The sequence below is a fragment of the Fukomys damarensis genome, unplaced genomic scaffold, assembly GCF_012274545.1.
Source record: "Fukomys damarensis isolate Sample0158 unplaced genomic scaffold, DMR_v1.0_HiC HiC_scaffold_20, whole genome shotgun sequence".
Classification (NCBI taxonomy): Eukaryota; Metazoa; Chordata; class Mammalia; order Rodentia; family Bathyergidae; genus Fukomys; species Fukomys damarensis.
Window position 1 is genome coordinate 38,244,484 of NW_022900932.1, and position 17,955 is coordinate 38,262,438.

The following is a 17,955-nucleotide window of genomic DNA, read 5'->3' on the forward strand; positions in this document are numbered from 1 at the left end:
TATCAACACTGGGTATAAGCTACAGCACATCCCACTTCACTCTTTTTTTTTTTTTTTTCGGTTTGTTTGTTTTTTTGGTACCGGGGATCGAACTCGGATCCTTGCACTTGCGAGGCAGGTCACCGAACTGCTGAGCTAAATCTGCGGCCCCGCAGTTCACTCTTAAGGGAAAAGGAAGCAGGTCTGTGTGTGTCTGTGTCTTCCAGAGAGCTGGACCTTGGGTAAGATGCCCCTATAATACAGCTCCTGGATCCCTGGCCTGTAAATTTCTAGAATCTCGCAGATTTTGTCTTTATGTAGTGAAACTTCACTCTAGGAGGACCAATAATGAGTTTATTTATTTGTTGGTTGTTTACATTGTAACAGTGTCTCTTAAAATATTATTTGTCAGTTCCTCCAAGACATAATTTATGTTCATTAATTTATATTAGAACATGTAAATTAATTAGGTCATTATACCATTAATATTTCCTGGTTAGGGTCCACTGTAATGCTGAGATCCATTAAAAATTGTGGTTCTACTTGAAGGATTACCTGTGCTGTTCAGAATTTAATATTGACTTTCTTGTTTTAAAATGTTCTCTATTGTTCTCTTAGTAAATATATTTTCCTTATAGTTTTCCAAAGTGAACTGTACATATGACATCTTCTTCCTGCCTAAGGTGAGTTGCTTTTTGTTCCCACTTCTACATTTCATGTTAATTAAATATCACACTGCCCCCTCTATTAATGTAAAAAATCACAGATTGTTGTTGTGTGAGAGGCTCTTCCAGATTATCTTCTGGTTTACCAGTAAATTTTAAAAGAAAGAAGGGCTCTCATATGCCAAAACTACAGTATGATAATTACTGTTTCTTTTTAACACATGTCGCTTCTTTTACTTTATTCAAAGTAAAAAAGTAATGGTCTTTTAAAAATTGGCAAATGGAAGTAAATGCTTCTAAAAAGTCACACCGCTATAATTGCTACTTAGAGCGCCATCTGTTGTCCGTTTGTCAAGTGGCACAAACAACTCTGCGGAGAGCCTACAGGGGAAAGAAGTCTCCATCCAGGCAGGCTCTGCAGTCCTCAGAGACAAACTCTCTCCGCCCGCTGGTAGGCAAGAGGAAGAATCATAGGAGGGGAACCAGTTCCAGCACTGGTCTCCTAGCTACAATCACGGAAGACTGAAGCTCAGCCCCCCCACAACTCCTACAAGTCAAAGACTCCATTTGTTAACTAAGTGGGACAAGCACAGTTGTCACATTCAGACTGAAGTATAAACAGGATTCAGAGGACTCGTTAATTTTGGGTCTTTATATGTGTTTTCGATTTTCTTTTTCTCCTCTCCTCTGATATATAATATACTATATAATATAATATGTCTGGGGTATTTGTATAAGTGAAACAGAAAATAAGAATTAATTAGTGCTTTAGTGTAGATAGTGTTTTAATAATCACATCAGGATAGCCCTCAGCAAAAATTTTGTGTGGAGGATTGAAACACCAGCTTTCTCCTAGCATATGAATTGGTCTCAACCACCTTACAGCTTCCCCAACCTCCAATTATATTTTCCCCTCCTTACTTTTTCCTGCTCCTACAAACAACCTTTCACCACCACCACCATCACAGATATAAAAAGGAAATCATCAAAGTTCTCTCTCTTTTCTTTTTTCATTTGTGGTTAGCCCTTCTTCCCAAACTATTTTCATTTTTCCCTTTTTCTTTCTCCTTCCCACACCCTCGATATCCCTATATTCTTCTCATCAATACTTTTTCATAGTCCTCTTGAGTCACTGAGAAAGATGTGAAATAAAACGTTTTAAATTGCATGACTGATAAAGGTTTGGCTCTGTAGTTGCTAATATAGTCAGTAATTGTTCTCTCCTTGTAATACAATGACCAGAAGGTTGATTGTTGCATAATCACCAAAACACACCCAGAACAAAGGTCACCTCACAGGGAGACATATACAACTAAAGAAATCTCCACTAGCAACAAAGCTTTCAACCCTAACTGAGCTTCGCCCCAGCATAGAACAAAACAAAACAATAGAAACATGAAAAAACAAAGAAACAAATATCTCCAAAAAGTCTTAACTCTCCAAAGGCTGATCTTATGGACATTGAGGTGAAGAAAGTTTCATTCAGGTAAAGAACTCAAAAACCAAATGGTTGAGATGTTCAAAGAGTTCAAAGAAGAAACTAGTAAACAAATCCATAAGGTGTTCAGTGAACCTAAATTTAAGGGGTATGTAAATAAATGAAGGATCTAATTAATGAAATGTTTAGTAAGTTTAATGACACAAATGAAATTTGATTGTATTAAAAAACACAATGCAAGATGAGAATGCCCACTTTTCTAAAGATTTAGAGAGTATGTAAGAACCCTTCACAACCTAACAATCAAGTAGGAATTCTCAATATGAAAAATTCAATCAAAATATGGGCGAGTTCAATGACCAGCCTGAGGAGAGACTGTCAGAATATGAAGGCAAAATTGATGTATTATATCATGTACTTAGGGATATCCTAAAAACAGCAAGACAACATGGATAATTCAAAAAACCAACCTATGAATTACAGGAGTTAGGAAAAGGTCAAATGATAGTACCAAAGGTATAAAAAAATTCATGAAATCACATAAATATTTCAAAATCTAGGGAAACATTCAAACTCCTGATAAAGAAGGCACACAGAACTCCAAATAGCCACAACCAGAAAATCTCTGCATAGCATATCATAGTCAAAATTCCAGAAATTTAACAAAAGTAGAGAGTGCTAAAAGTTGTTAGAAGGATAACAGCAAGTAATCTATAATGGCAAACCTATCTGAATAACAGCACGTTTTTCAACACCAATCTTAAATATCAGAAGACCTTGGAGTGAAGTTTTTCAGACTGTAAAAGGAAACAATTGTTCTTCAAGATAATTACATTCTGCAAAATTATCTTTCAAAATTGTTAGGGAAATAGTTTCCATGACAAATAAAACCTAAAAAAAAAAAAATTCATTAACACCAAACCAGCATTGCAGAAAGCACTTTGAATCCTAGACAGATAAAGCAAGACCAACATTGTCACAGAGCCAAAATGAAAGAACATATCTAGTGGAGAGAGCAGTAAGACAAAAGGAAACAATAAAAGCACTGGAAAAATAGTGCAACAGCTTCTCCTCAATAACAGGATTGAGTAAGTCCCTTCCAAAAATAGCACTCAATGTTGATAATCTTAACTCCTTAATCAAAAGACCCAGACTGCCAGATTGGATCAAAAACCAAAACGTAACTATATTTTGCCAGGAAGAGATACACCTCCACCCTCAAAGAACACTTAGGTTGAATATGAAAAAGATGGGAAAACCACACTCCCTACAGCTGAAGCCCAAAAGCAAGCTGGAGTAACTACCTTATTTTCAGACAAAGCAGACTTCAAGCCAGAACTAATCAGAAGAGACAAAGAAGGTCATTCATACTGATAAAAGGAACAATTCAGCAGGAAGAGATAACAACTGTAAATATATACACACCAAATGTTGGAATATCCAATTTCATAAACCAAAAACTAGCAGACACAAAAGGATCGATAAACGCCGGTACAATTGTGGTGGGAGACTTCAACAGTCCACTTTCATTAATAGACACATCACTCCATCAGACAAATGGACATCACAGGTCATCACATCTACACAATGCTTCATCTAACCACAGCAGAATAGACATTTTTCTCAGCAGTAAAAAGAACTTTCTCCAAAGCAGACAGCATTTTAGACCATAAAGCATGCTCAAATAAATACAAAATAATTAAAATAATATTGTGCAATAATGGAATGATACTTGAAATTTACAGCAAAAGAAACTAGACAAACATATGGAGATTAAGTAATACATCATGAATAATCAATGGCTCACAAATGAAACCAGGAAAAAAAATTTAGAAGTTCCTACTCAAATGACAGTGGAAGAACAACATATAGAAATCCATGGGACACAATAAAAGCAGTTCTAAGAAGAAAGTTTATAGCTGTGAATGCCCACATGAATAAAATAGGAAAATCCCCTCCAAATAAGCTAATAATGCATGCCAGGTCCTAGAAAAAAAACAAAAAGAGCAATCCAAATCTAAAACTTATAAAAGTAAAGAAATTATAAATATCAAAGCTGAAATTTGGACTAAGAAAACAATATAAAAGATCCATGAATTAGCATTAGTTCTTTGAAAGAATAAGCAAGATTGATAAATCCTTAACCAAACTTACCAAAAGAAGGGAAGAAAAGATTCATATGAATGCAATTTAAAATTAAAAAGGCAAAAATTACAGCAGACACCACTGAAACCCAGAGGATTAGAAAAAACTATTTCAAAAATATATATTCCAATATACTGGAGAATCTGGAAGGAACGAAGAAATTCCTAGACACATATAAATTATCAAAATTAACCCAAGACAATATAAAAATCCTGAACAGATTAATAACTGGCAATGAAATGGAAGCAGTAATAAAAACCCTACCCAGCAAGAAAAGCCCAAGACTATGGATTTACTGCTGAATTTCACCAGAACATTAGAGAACTAAGGCTGATACTCCTGAAACTCTAAAAACCAGAGAGAGAGATTCAACAAAGGAAGATAAGTATAGGTCAATTTTTAAAATAAATATAGACAAAAAAATCCTCAACAATATATTGACAAAAAAACACAACAAATAATCAAAAAAATCATAGATCATGACTAAGTAGGCTTCATCTCAGGGATACGTGGATGGTTCAAGACACATAAATCAATAAATATAATACACTACATTAACAGAAGTAAGGACAAAATTCACATGATCATTTCAGTAGATGCAGAGAAACCCTTTCATAAAATCCAGCATTGATTCATGATAAAAACTCTGACAAAAATAGATACAGGAGAACTTTACCTAAAACTGATAAAAAGCCCGTTATGAAAAATTCATGGCCAACTTCGTACAGACTGAAAGCACTTCCTCTAAAATCAGCAACATGACAACGGTGCCCACTCTCACCACTCCTGTTCAAAATAGTACTCAAAACATTAGCCAGAAAATTAAGAAAGATGAAGAAATAAAAGGGATAGAAATAGGAAAAAAAATCAAACTATCTTATTTGCAAATGACATGATCCTTTACCTGGAAAATGCCAGTGAAGACTCTTAGCACTAGTAAATAATTTCAGCAAAGTTGCTGGACTCAAAATCAACACATAATATCAGTAGTATTCATGTACACTGATAATGAACCCACTAAAAAAGAAACCAGAAAGAACAATTCCAGTCACACTAGCTTCAAAGATATTAAGAATTAACATGTTCAAGAAGAGGCCTCTAATTCATATTTCTCTCCGCCAAGTAGCTTGAACCTCTGGCAGATCATTGGGTGGCTTTTAAAATTAATTTTATTAGTAAAAAGACTGATAAAAATGATTAGATCCACTTGTATTACCCATGGCACAAGCCTCCCAATACTACATGTATCATAGGTAGTTCAAGCCAGCAGGATGGGTTAACATAGCCAAGGAAATAAAAGATGACTATTAAAAAAAACTAGAGTGTTCTAATGAAAGAGATTAAAGAGGACATTAGAAAATGGAAAGACATTCACTGGTCCTGGATGGTAAGAAAGAATATTATCAAACTGTTCATATTACCAAAATATTATATAGATTTAGTGTAACTCCAATCAAAAAACTAATAGCATTTATTAGAGAACTAGAAAAAACAATCTTACAATTTGCATGGAACCAGAAGAAACCCAGAGTACACAAAGCAATCCTGGGCAAGAAGAGCAAACCAGGATGCATTACAATGCTAGATGTCAAGTTACGTTACAAAGCTACAGTAATAAAACTTGACACAAAAATAGACGTATTAACCAATGGAATAGAATTGAGGATGCAAAAACAACTCCATGTACTTTCAGCTATCTAATTTTTTTTTTTTTTTAACCAGGGATCGAACTTGGGCCCTTGCGCTTGCAAGGCAGGTGGCAGAACCACTGAGCCAAACTCCTGGCCCACTATCTGATTTTTTATGAAGAGACCAAAAGCACCTACTGGTGCTTCATTAACAAATAGTGCCAGGTAAACTGGTTATTTACATCCAGAAAAATGATCCTGATATGTATGTTTTAGTCTGTGCTAAAATCAAATAAAAATTGATCAAAGATATAAATATAAAATTCTTGAAGATGTAGGCATAGGCAAGGATTTTCTAAACAGAATGCCAATAGCACAAGAAATAACATCAAGCATCAACAAACATCATCAAATTAAAAGCTTCTCCATAGCAAAGTAAAGAGATAACCAACAGATTGGGAGGAAAATAGCTGCTACTTCTCAGAAAAAAAAAAAAATATTACCTAGAATATATGAAGAACTCAAGAAAATTAGTCCCACCCAATAAAATACCCATCAAAAATTGGGCAACTGAAAAAACAGACCCTTCTTCACAAAAGTACAAGTGGCCAACAAGTACATGAAAAAATGTTCAGCACCTTCAATTATTAGAGAAATGCAAGTCAAAACAACACAGATTCTGTCTTAACCCAGTCATCAAAAACAACAGATGCTGGTAAGGTTATAGAAAAAAAGGAAATCTTCCTCATTTTTGGTGGGAATGTAAACTAGTACAACCACTATAAATATGAGGGTTTCAGTATGGGGATTCCTCAAAAAATTAAAAACAGAATTTCTATTTAACCCACCTACTCCTCATCTGGATATCTTTTTGAAAGAATTAAAGTCAACATAGTATAGTGATGCATGCATATCCTTGTTTATAAAGGCACAATTCACAATAGCTAAATTATGGAAATAAATTATATGTCCATCAAGAGATGAACAGATAAAATGTGATAAAAGAAGATGTGATACTGGGGCCGGGAATTTAGCTCAGTGGTTCCTCTGCCTGCCTCACACGCACAAGATCCAAAGTTCGATCCCTGGTACCAAAAAGAAAAAGAAAAAAGAAAGAAAGAAAAGAAAAGAAAAAGAGCACCGGTTGTAATCCCAGCACTTGGGAGGCTGAGACAGAAGGATCTCTGTGAGTTCGAGACAAGCCTGGGCTACATAGTGAGTTCTAGGTCAGTCTCAACTACATAGTGAGACTCTGTCTCAAAAAGCCAAAAAAAAAAAAAAAGTATTTATGTACAAAAGAGTATTACTCATCCCTAGAAAAAGATAAATTTGAGTTATTTGTAGGAAAATGGATGGACCTTGAGACTATAAATCTCAGTGAAATAAATCAGTCACTGAAGGATAAATATTGCATATTTTTCTCATGTAAAAACCCCCAAAATATAAATAAAAATAAGAGAGAGATGGTAGAAAACAGGGAGGTAGACTTTGGATCTGAGGAAGGGGAAAGGCAATGTAAAATGAGTGAGATGTGATATTTATTTGCATCACTTCCCCACGATGAATAGTTACTGTGTTTCACAAAAATATATCAATAATAAAGAAAAAGGGCATTGTGGGTAAGAAATGTAGACATTAATTGATTTTGCCGAGTCTTGGGGCTCAGGACCTGTCCTGTGAAAACACCTGTTTAAGGCAAGGCCTCGGGGACATAGCCTAAACTTCCTCAAGCGAAGATGGAGTGGAGGGCCTTAGCTTGCGTGGACCCTAGGGCAAGCAGACCTGGGTCCTAAAGCAGAGTCTCACCTCGCCTTGTTAGCCTCAGTCATCTCTATCCTTCAATGATAGATTGGTTTTTCTTCCTTTTATGCAGTGCGTAGGATAGGAAAAAAGAACATGATATTGAAAGACCCAAGGTTTTACCATTTTAAATCCAGATGCTTAAGAGCTTAGGACATGCTACACCAAAATCTATTTTGGTTTGTTTGTTTGATTGTTTTTGGTACTGGGGATCAAACTCAGGACCTTGCCCTTGTGAGGCAGACGGCAGAACCACTGAGCTAAATCCCTAGGCCCCTAAAATCTGTTTTGGTATACTTGTTGCTTCAAACCTAGGGCACTGGGGAATCAGCAGATATAGTTCCCTTACCTGCCTAAGACAGATCCTCCAAAAGGAACTCATTTGTCATGAATCTCCAAGAACTTCAATCAGGGAAGTTTAAACTTTCACCACAAAAGAGGAGATGAGAGGTTTAACTACCCCAAATAGAATTCATCACAGGCTAGGTCCTAGTCCTCTGAGCGCTCATTCATTTTTACAAAATAATTTATTCTTCTCTAAGTTGCCTGTACCTCCAGTCTCTCTCTGCTAAGAAGCTGGTAAGTCCTTGAGCTCACTGGTCTTTTGGGTATATACTTTTCATTCATGTGATTCCCCTGTGCACGTAATAAATCTGTAGACCTTTTCTCCTGTTGATCTGCCTACTGTCAATTTATTGCATGAATTCTATTATAGAGTCTTCAGAGGGTGGAGGAAAAATTTTCCCTCCTCTACACTTGCTTGCAGACCTTTTCTCTCCAAGTCATTTTGAATACAGTGGTCTGATATCCCTTGCAAAATGCCCTTTGCATGAGTGAGGAGGCATAGATCTTTACAACTAAAAGTATTATTATTATACAGGCCTAGATGTTCTTTGCAGAAGGATTAAACACAATAATAAAACCAGCAGACAATAAATAAATCAAAGATCACATGTAGTAATTATTTCTTATCACCAAGGACTTCTGGAATTCAAGTCATTCTCTAGGGTCTCAGGTAATGCTAGAGTAAGTATTTTCTATTGCAATCGCTTCTTTAAACTAAGTCAATATGGATTTCAATCAAGCTATTACTCAAACTTAATGAAATGTCTGCTAATAGATGTGTTTTGTCTCCTTTGGTCTCGCCTGCACTGTAAAAGTCTCTGTGTTGCTCCTGCTCCATGCACAGCCCGGAAACGCAGCCATTCAGTAAGAGTTGGTACTTCATGCTCAGGCTTTTCCCATTCACTCTCCATGAGGCTTTCACCCATCGTATAGGATTTACCTGTTACCACTTGATAGATGCCGCCCCACCACTGTACCATGAGGTTAATTTCTCAGGACTGCTAGGCATTTCATCTTCACGCACCCCATATACATCACCACTTCTTTCTCTGATTCTGTCATTTGGTTTCATTCCATTCCATTGCAAGCAATGCTATTGCTACCGCTTTTCTGTAATGGACACTCAAGTCCTTCTTGAGCTCCTTCCTGCCTTAGATGTAGGGTTAGCTGCTACATAGATGTGATTTCATTTAATCACATTAGAGTTCTATTGTGTTGACTACTGGAGAAACTAAAATTTAGAGAAATTAATTGATTTGTCCTTGGAGTACAATGCTTCCAATGAATTTTGTGCTCACTCTGTCATATAATATCAAACTCAAATAGATTTATTCTTTTATTGTATGTAATAAAAAAACTAAAAAGAATGAGCCCAGCAAATATGTAATAGATGTTCATTTACTTCTGTGTGGGATTTGAGTTCTACTTTAACTCTTATTGTTATGTGCTTTACAGATGTGCAATTTTCTCTCTTCATTCCTTTCTGTGCATCACTTCTAGAAAAACAATTCTATATCCTAATTTGTCCTTTCTTTCTCACAGGATTGTTAAGGAAGCTGATGGCATCACGCCTGGGAGAGTGATATACAATCAGTAAAGGTGAAATCTAACAACTAGATAGTGGTAAGCTAATCAAGTTTCCTGACTGATGGCATGGAGACAAGACCAGCCTGCAGCACCACTTTCAGTGACCTGAGCAAGTCACAGCACTTTTAAAATCTGTTTCCTCTTCTGTAAAGAAGTTGGATTTAATTATGTCTCTATGCCCTTTGATGCCTTGAAGATCCCGCTTTTTAAAAACGCATCCCATTTCGTACCTCAGGGAAAGATAAATATTCTTTCAATTTAAAAAAACAACCTTTCAGAATTTCTCCTTCTCTTTGTTTTGGGTGGGGGGTGCTTTGTGTTTACTAAAGTTTCTGAAAACATGAGTATTATATTATAACAAAGTGAATTATGATGGCAAAGTTTGACATTTGAAAAAAGTAAGTGACTGTACAGTGACAGATTCATAATTGTTTTGTTCTTTGGAGTACAAAGTCTCTAACAGAATGGTATAAAGCTGTACGATTTTACTCAAGGTCTATTTTTTACTTACTGTCAAGGGGCAAATGCATGGGTGTGTACTGACTTGTATCTCCCCAAAATGCATGTGTGGAAGGTCCGATCCCAATGTGACTGTGCCTGGAAATATGGCATTCAGGAGGTGAATAAGGCCAGGGCTGAGGGTGTAGCTCAGTGACTGAGTGCTTGTTTAGAATACGCAAAGCCTAGCTTCAATCCCTAGTGCGTACAAGGTGAGCGCATGCGCCCGCCCCCACAACCAAACCAAAAAACAAAGACAAAAACAAAATCAAAACACATGTACACACACAAAACAACAAAGAAAATAATCAAAAGGTTAAGTAAGACCATACATTTTGGTCCTAAACTAATGAGATACACTAAGGCCCAATGAAAAGGCAGCAGTCTTACAAGTCAGGAGGGACTGCATGAGTTGGCACCCTGACCTTGGACTTCCAGCCTCCACGAGTGGGAGAAATAAATTTCAGTCTTTTCAACTACCCAGTCTATGGTATTTTTATGCCATACAAAGCAAACTAGGGCAAAAATATCAAGATTATGAACATAAGAATTAAACACAGCAGCACATTCCTAAATAGTATTTAGAGAACTGTTTGTTTTTTTAAATATCTGTCTTTGGAAAAAAGTCCCATCTCTGCTTTTATAGCCATAGATAAGTTTAAGAGCTGTATTTCACTCCTGTACAAATCTGTAGTGGTCTCATTTGTTCTATAACCAATACGCTACCACCTTGTGTATCTAGCATGTTTTCTTTTCTTTTCTTTCTTTTTTTTTTTTTTTTTTTTGTACCAGAGATTGAACTCGGATCCCTGTGCTTGCAAGGTAGGTGGTGGAGCCACCGAGCTAAATCCTTGGCCCTAGCATGTTTTCTTTTAAAAGAAAACTGATCAACTCTATTAAACAGCTGCTAAATACTAACAAAAACCTGCGATAAAAGAGTTTCTGTTACATTAGAGCAGCCTGTGGAGAGATGTGACTATTATGGAACATGTTTTGGAGTAGATGTTGTCCTCCTCCTCCTACCTACCACTCTCCCTTCACCTTTCTGTCCTTATACACACACACATTGTATCAATAAATTCTAATACTCATGTGCTATTAATATTTGGTCCACATTAATATCTTATGTACTTAAATTCAAGGGATCAAATAATGTCAGCTGAAGAGAGAATTTACATTTTTCATTAAATGCCTGTATTTGGAATTGATTCGTAGCACACTGCAGTTTTCAGAACATTTTGTTATTCCTTGATTGCATGTCTACCTCCGGAGCTATCTGGAGCCTTCATTGTTCTGTTTCCAATGAAAAAACCTTGCTGGAGTAGATGAGGTGCAGGACAGTTTGTACGTGGTAGTAGGGAAAATGTCTCAGGCATTTCTGAACCTTGAACCAGGGCACTGAGTAGGTGGACATGATGTAAAATCTTCTAAGTTGAAAGCAACAAGAAACCAAAATAAAAACATGTATGTGAAAACACTTAAATTCACCAGCAGTTTCCACTTTTGAAGTAATTTCTTCCTGAGTTTAATGACACAGGCTAGATTAGTATTAGTTATGATGATACAAGTCCTCAAATGAAAAGTAAGTTATTCAGAACATACTAGTTCTTTAGCAGCAATCAATGGCTCTTAAACTTTCTAACCCCAAGGCTTCTTTAATTTTTTTCTTTGAATTCAGGACATTGCACACAAGAAGCTAGGCCAGTGCTCTTGCATTGGCCTATACCCCAGCCCTGTTTTTTTCTTTACAAGTCACTTTCACATCTGGTGTGAAAGATGACTGGATTCTCCTATCTGTGTCTGGTTTCATGACATCACACACATTCTGCAATTCTCCACTGCAAACCCATAAATTGGAGGGAGTAAGAAAGTAAAGAAGTCAAATAATATGCTTATATTTTAATGAAAATAGTTTGGATCTTGCAGACAAGAGGATTTTAAAAACCATACTTTCAGAATTATTGGAATAAACAAAAACAAAGCCAGAACTTTAAGAACAGGACGCTTTAAGAATATAATTATTTCTAAGGTGCATACTTCAAATATACAATAAAATCTGAGATAAATCATTTCCAATAAAATAATTTGGATATTGTATTATTCTTCCCTGGAGACATTGACTTCAGAAATAATCCACAGCCAGGGTATTTTAAATGTGAAAAAAGAAGGACTCTATGTCATCTGGTATCAACAAGTATATTCAGGAGAGTAGCTGTTACCCCAGCAACTGCTGTTTAATGTACATGTGCCCAACAGAGGAATATATGAACATAGTTTTAGCTTCCTGATCAACGCAAATACAGTCATGCATTCTTTTTTTTTTGTACTGGCAATTTTAAGAAATAAGATTCAACCAGGATTTTGACAGCAAGAGACTACTCCAAGCTCTTGGCTTTTGGGTGTCCTCAGAGAGAGTGGTAACTGCCTGATGTGGCCAACCAGAGGCAAGAAGAGAACATTTTTGTCTTGAATATTAACACCAGAGTGATGACCTAAAAATTCTAAATGACCCAATATCAATCAATGAATTTGAAAATGTAGTTATAAACTTACTGACTAAGAAAAGCCCGGGCCCTGATTGCTTCACTGCTGAATTCTATAAGACATTTAGAGGGGAATTATTGCCACTACTGTTTAAACTCTTCAGTGACATTGAAAGGGAAGCAATACTCCCAAATTCATGCCTGGAAGCAAGCATCACCTTGATCCCCAAAGGAGGGAAAGACCCAACCGAAAAAGAGAATGTAAGCCAATCTCACTAATGAACACAGATGCAAAAATCCTTAATAAGATACTGGTAAATAGAATGAAGAAGATCATCAAGAAGATCATATACCCTGACCAAGTGGGATTCATCCTAGGGATGCAGGGATGGTTCAAAATATGCAAATCAGGGGCCAAGGAATTAGCTCAGTGGGGCCGCCCCTTGCCTTGCAAGGTCAAGGTCCAGAGTTTAATCCCTGGTACAAAAAACAAAAACAAAAAAGAGCATATGCAAATCAATAAATGTAATACATTATATTAATAGAGCCAAGGTTAAAAACCATATGATCATCTCAATAGATGCAGAAAAAGATTCAACAAAATCCAACATGCATTTATGATAAAAACCCTACAGAAAATTGGAATAGATGGTCTCTATGTCAATCTGATAATAGCCATCAATGAAAAAGCAACAGCTAATGTCATACTGAGTGGTAAAATACTGAAATCCTTCCCACTAAAATCAGGAACAAGACAAGGATGTCCACTTCTGTTCAATATAGTTCTGGAAACATTAGCCACAGCAATTAGACAAAAGAAAGAAATAAAAGGAATAAAGATAGGAAATGAAGAAGTCAAATTGTTGTTGTTTACAGATGACATGATACTCTATATAGAAGACCCCAAGAACTCCAACAAAAGTCTTCTAGACTTAATAACCAATTCAGTAGAGTAGCTGGATACAAGGTTTACACACAAAAATCAAAAGCTTTTCTGTACATAAAAAACAGACTTACTGAGATAGAAATGGGGCAATCAATTCATTTCAAAACAGCATCAAAAAAATGAAGTATCTAAGAATCAACCCAACAAAAGAAATCAAAGACCTCTACTCTGAAAAAATACAGAACTTTGAAAAAAGAGATTGATTGATGAGGATATCAGAAAATGCAAAGACATCCCTTGCTCCTGGGTAGGAAGAATCAACATATTGAAAATGGCTATACTTCCAAAACTGCTATATAGATTCAATGCACTTCCAATTGAAATCCCAGCAGCTTACTTCATAGACATTGAGAAAACAATCCAAAAATTCATTTGGAACAAGAAGAGACCTAGAATAACAAAAGCAATTTTAGGCAATAAAGAGAAGTTAGGGGTATCACAATCCCCAATTTGAAACTATACCACAAAGCTACTGTGATAAAAACAGCATGGTACCAGCAGAGAAACAAACCCAAGGATCAGTGAAGCAGATTAGAAGATGCAGGAACAACTGCTGACATACTCAGCTATCTCATTTTTGACAAAGGAGCCAACCATCCTCACTGGAGGAAAGATAACCTCTTTAATAAATGGTGCTGGAAAAACTGGGTTTCAATTTGCCAAAGATTTAAACTAGACCTATATCTCTCACCATGCACTAAACTAAAATAAAAATGGATTAAAGATCTAAATATTAAAACAATAAAAAGAAAGAATTAAAAAAAAAAGGGCTGGGGATTTAGCTCAGTGGTTTGGTGGCCTGCCTTGCAAGTGCAAAGACCTGAGTTCAATCCCAGTACCAAAAAAAAAAAAAAAAAAAAAAAAAAAAAAAAAAATTAAAAAAAACATTAAACCAGCTAGAAGAGAGGTTAGATAGAACTCTTGAAGACATTAACATAGGAAAAGATTTCCTGTACAAAACCTCAGTTGCCAGTGACCTAGAACAACAATCAACAAATGGGATATCTTCTTATTAAAAAGCTTCTGCACAGCAAGAGAAACAACATGTTGATGTGAAGAGACAACCCACAATGTGGAAAAAAAATGTTCACCAGCTGTTCCTCAGACAGAGGTCTACTATCTAGAATATATAAAGAACTTAAAAAAATCAGAACTCCCAAATTTAAAGACCCAGTCCAAAAATGGGCATCTGAAATGAACAGACATTCCTCAAAGAAGTAGAAGTAACAAATAAACATAATAAAAAATGTTCAACATCACTAATCATATGGGAAATGCAAATGAAACCAATCCTGAGATTCCACCGCACACTAGAAAGAATGGCTGTTATCACAAAATCAACCAATAACAAATGCTGTGGGGAAAGGGGAACCCTGCTCCACTGCTGGTGGGAGTGTAGACTGGTGCAACCAGTGTGGAAATCAGTATTGAGATACCTCAAAGAACTAGGATCGGAAGTCCCATTTTATCCAACTATTCCCCTGCTGGGTATCTTCCCTAAAGAATTATAAGAATCATACCATAGTGATATATGTGCACCCATGTTCATAGCAGCAGAATTTGTAATAACTAAAACTTGGAAGCAGTCCAATTGCCCATCAACAGGAGACTGGATAAAGAAAAAATTTTTCTTTTATAAAATGGGATACTACTCAGCCATAAAAAATTGGGAAGTTAGAGATATTTATAGCTAAATTGGATGCACATTGAGTTGATACTCTTAAGTGATATAAATAAGACACACATGTGAATACCAAAGTTTCTCTAGTGTGAGAAACTGAAAGTGTAAATAAGGACTAAAAGATATAATAGATAATGTAAAATAGGAAGAACAGGGACAAAGAGGAAGGGCAAATGGGAGGGGTAGGGGAAAGGCAAGATGGAAATTAAATTATGAGAAAATGAAAAATAATGGAAATAATGTCTTTGTAGATAGGGAGGGAGGGGGGGTTAAAGGAAGGGCAGGGGAGTGGGGAAAAATAAGAACCAAGACATTATGTAAAGGTACAAATTTCCAACAATTAATGTCATTATTCTGTATGCATTAAATGTATAAAATTAATAGAAAAAATAAATGTCAGAAATGTATTTTGATTATTGAGGTTGAATGTTAAAATGCAAAGAAATCTACAGGATGCATTAAAATTTTATAAGATAAGATTACATAAATACACTTGTGCTCATTCTGCATTAACTGAATTAATGAAGGAAGACAGTTTGAACCACCCCCCAAAACACTGAAATAACTTCTGATTACCTTAACAAAAAAAAAGGGAGAAATGCACTTGCAAGCCATCAGGTGACATCCCAGAGAAAGAGGAAGACTGGAGAGTCAGGCTTACCACATGGGCAGGATTCAGAATGGATCACATCACCCAAATGACCCACTCAGACACTTGTCAGTGCCAAGGTAGGCACTGTTCCCTGTTACCTCGGGCCCTACTCTTCCTGGATACAAAAGTCACTTTATCGATAATGGAGTTATTTAAAAAATGTCTCTTATGGAATCACAGAATTCAGATTCAAACCCATGTAGGAGCCTCTGATTGACTGAACTTGGGTTACACCATGATGTCCAAGCTGCTAGGGTTGGAGACAGTGCGTTTTGGGCCATTTTGGCTTTTGTGAGATTTTTTTCTTTCTTTCTGGAGATAGGGTCTTCCTATGTTGCCCAGGTTGGCTCTAGTCTTTTGCATTTAAGTGATCCTCCTGCTTCAGCCTCCCAAATAGCTGAAACTATAGGCATGTATCGCTACACTTAGCCTTTTTTTGGTGTGTAAAAGTTTTGGATACTAGGGAATTAAGACTATAACATAGATTCATGATCAATGACCATCATAAGTACGTATGTGGAAGTTTTTTGTTTCATAATCCTTTTTAGAAATCTGCATAGCCTGCTAAATTATCATTAAATTATATATTGTTTAGTAAACAATAAGGTTATTAAACCTTGCATCAAAAATTCAAGTATCTATCACAACCTTACATCAGTGAGATACGGTATGTATGCGGAGTGATGGGGGTCGGGGAAAACCAAAAAGCATTTTCAGAGTCTACAGGGAACACCCGCTACCTCACCTCCAGCTGACAGCTGACAGAACACACCATAGACCAAATATTGCCTGATCTTACTTTTCGGAAAAAATTCTGAATTTTTTATAAAATTTCCAGATTTTAAAATGTGGAGCTAAGTTCACAATCAGAAAAATAACACCACTGGCCGCAAAAATTAACGGTCCTGGTTTTAAAAGCCAATACAGGGAGATGATGCCTAATAAGAGGAAATGTCCAAGACCAGGTACCTCGGCGAGTGACAGAACAGGGCTGGAAGATTGGTCTCCAAAAGAAAAGCCATCTTCGAAAAAGCCAGTGTCTCACTGCTCCATTCTGTGGTCACTTCTCCTCCTTGGGGTAAGCCTTCCAACCGTGCTTATTGAGTGCCTGAATTTCATCTCGTAGCAGCGATGTTCTTACAAAGCGTACAATGTAATAGCATCTCTTCAACCAACAGAAACAGCTTTTGATGTCAGATTGGACACTACTTTTGTTTTTGCCAAAGGTCAGAGTCCAACTTGCAACTTCTACTATTTTCTAGGTGAGTAACCTGAGGTAAATAACTCTGTATGTTACTTGTGGGGGAAATAAAAGTAACTTTTATGTGCCAGGCTGTAGCACATAAGCAAGATTGCATGTACCCAATGCCTGGCACGGTAACAGGGCGGTAGGAGAAACAATGTGAAAATAATGTAGTCACATCAAGAAGATATAATATTTGTGTTTGCCAAGTTCACGAAAGTGGGAAGAGTGAGAGCTGAAGTGCTTTATGGTGGGTGTATCCAGTTATAGTTAAATCTCAAAACAGAATTTCTATGTGAGGTATAAGTGGGATTTTCACCAAAACTCGATCTGAGGCCAGGCGCAGGGTCAAATCCAGCTGCCTCAGGCTTCTATGCTCTACGGTCTTCAAATCTCCAAGCCTGTCCATCTGCGTGAAACTGCCAGAGTACAGGGAAGCCCCGCGGCGGTGGCCCAGGCTGAGCAGAAGGCGCGCGGTTTTCAGATGGGTAAGTCGCACCCGACCGTTGCGCTCTCGCCTCGGGCAGTCCGCAGGGACCTGCTGCCACCTGCGAGCTTTCTCTGCAGAACCCGGGAGAGGAGGGAGGAGGCAGAGGCGGGGGCGGTGCCCAGAGGCCGGGGCCCGGGCCAGGGAGGCCGGGCTCCTGGCTCTGACAATTGCTTTTCCAGCGGCGGCTGCAGGGAGAGCTGCTGCAGGTTCTGACTGTCGGCCTGAGAGTGCTTCGCAAGGACGCTATCGTCCCCAGGCGCTGGCGAGGCAGGCAACGAAGAGGAAGGAGAGGGAGGCCTGGACCCCCAGAGAGCGGAGCGAGCAGATCTCCTTTGGCCTGCAGAGGAGGACCGGGAGGCTCGGCCGCGGCGAGCG

At 37.3% G+C, this 17,955-nt stretch overlaps 1 protein-coding gene across 1 annotated transcript in view; it reads right to left on the minus strand.

Moving 5' to 3' along the window:
- Nucleotides 1-17,603, minus strand: part of Ankrd22 (ankyrin repeat domain 22) — a 57,952-nt gene extending 40,349 nt beyond the window's left edge. Inside the window, exon 1 of the mRNA XM_033766643.1 lies at nucleotides 16,817-17,603. The gene's annotated coding sequence lies outside the window, so the exon portion shown is untranslated. The remainder of the gene's footprint in view (nucleotides 1-16,816) is intronic.
- Between the last annotated feature and the right edge of the window lie 352 nt (nucleotides 17,604-17,955).